Raw genomic sequence first — 2,207 nt, 5'->3', positions numbered from 1 at the left:
CGGCCTTCGAGGCTAGAATGAACCTGGAAGGGCCCCCGACGCGGTCTGATGCAGGGACTTCCCAGTAACCTTAGCCGGGCTCGTGATTAAATGGTTTAACGCCCTTCCCAGTGGATCCATAACTAGCTTCCATGATATCTCACGGAAATTCATGGCCCAATTCACCACCAGAATCACCAAAGCCAAGCATCCCATCAGCTTGTTAGGAGTTACCCAGAGACAGGATGAATCCACGAGAAAATACCTTGACCGATTCAACGACGAGTGCTTGACAATCGACGGGCTCACGGACTCAGTCACAAGCCTCTTCCTGACCAAACGACTCATGAATGAAGACTTTCGGAAACACCTCACCACCAAACCGGTTTGGACCATGCACGAGATCCAGGGCATCGCAAAGGAGTACATAAACGACGAAGAAGTAAGCCATGTCGTAGTCGCCAATAAATGGCAACACGGCAACACACAGCACGGCAACACTGTGCCTCGACATAACCACCTACTAAGAGAAAACTAGAAGGAAAATCCCAAACCAGCACACATAAACCCACCTCCCAGAATCGGAAAATTCTCTAACTACACACCCCTAACAGCTCCGATCACCGAGATTTACCACCAAATAGCAGACCGACATATTGGTGCACAGAAATCGTGACGGTTTCATTCCTTGGTAACGGCGCTGAAAACTTTATACGCACATTCATAATCTTAATTCTTTTTCACAACTTCACACAACTGACCAGCAAGTGCACTGGGTCGTCCAAGTAATAAACCTTACGTGAGTAAGGGTCGATCCCACGGAGATTGTCGGCTTGAAGCAAGCTATGGTCACCTTGTAAATCTCAGTCAGGCGGATTCAAATGTATTAAGAGATTATAGTGTACTAAAAGATAATTAAAATAGGATAGAGATACTTATGTAATTCATTGGTGAGAGTTTCAGATAAGAGTATAGAGATGCTTTCGTTCCTCTGAACCTCTGCTTTCCTGATGTCTTCATCCAACCATTCCTACTCATTTCCATGGCAAGCTTTATGTAGGGCATCACCGTTGTCAATGGCTACATCCCATCCTCTCTGTGAAAATGGTCCAATGCGCTGTCACTGCATGGCTAATCATCTGTCGGTTCTCGATCATACTGGAATAGGATTTACTATCCTTTTGCGTCTGTCACTACGCCCAGCACTCGCGAGTTTGAAGCTCGTCACAGCCATCCCTTCCCGGATCCTACTCGGAATACACAGACAAGGTTTAGACTTTCTGGATCTCAGGAATGGCCATCCATGGGTTCTAACTTATACCACGAAGATTCTAATATCTCGGACTCGGTCCTTTGTATTAGATATCTAAGAGATATTCATTCTAGCTTGTTTGCATGTAGAACGGAAGTGTTTGTCAGGCACGCATTCGTAAGTGAGAATGATGATGAGCGTCACATAATCATCACATTCATCATGTTCTTGGGTGCAAATGAACATCTTAGAATAGGAATAAGCTTGAATTGAATAGAAAAACAATAGTACTTTACATTAATTCATGAGGAACAGCAGAACTCCACACCTTAATCTATGGTGTGTAGAAACTCTACCGTTGAAAATACATAAGTGATAATGGAGTTCATTGGTCTCGGCCCCAGAGGGGAACCGGAGTAACCAAGACTAAAATGATCCGAAGATATAAAAACAATAGTAAAAAGTTCTATTTATACTAAACTAGTTACTAGGGTTTACAAAAATGAGTAAATGATGCAGAAATCCACTTCTGGGGCCCACTTGGTGTGTGCTTGGGCTGAGCATGAAGCTTTCATGTGTAGAGGCTTCTCTTGCAGTTGAACGCCAGTTTGTAACCTGTTTCTGGCGTTTAACTCCACTTTGCAACCTGTTTCTGGCGTTTAACTCCAGAATGCAGCATGGAACTGGCGTTGAACGCCAGTTTGCATCATCTAAACTCGGGCAAAGTATGGACTATTATATATTGCCGGAAAGCCCTGGATGTATACTTTCCAACGCAATTGAGAGTGCACCATTTTGAGTTCTGTAGCTCTGGAAAATCCACTTTGAGTGCAGGGAGGTCAGAATCCAACAGCATCTGCAGTCCTTCTTCAACCTCAGAATCTGATTTTTGCTCAAGTCCCTCAATTTCAGCCAGAAAATACCTGAAATCACAGAAAAATACACAAACTCATAGTAAAGTCCGTAAAGTCCAGAA

The sequence above is a fragment of the Arachis ipaensis genome, chromosome B05 (assembly GCF_000816755.2).
Source record: "Arachis ipaensis cultivar K30076 chromosome B05, Araip1.1, whole genome shotgun sequence".
NCBI classification, from domain to species: Eukaryota; Viridiplantae; Streptophyta; class Magnoliopsida; order Fabales; family Fabaceae; genus Arachis; species Arachis ipaensis.
The sequence above is the reverse complement of the archived record's forward strand: the minus strand, read 5'-3'. Positions refer to the sequence as shown.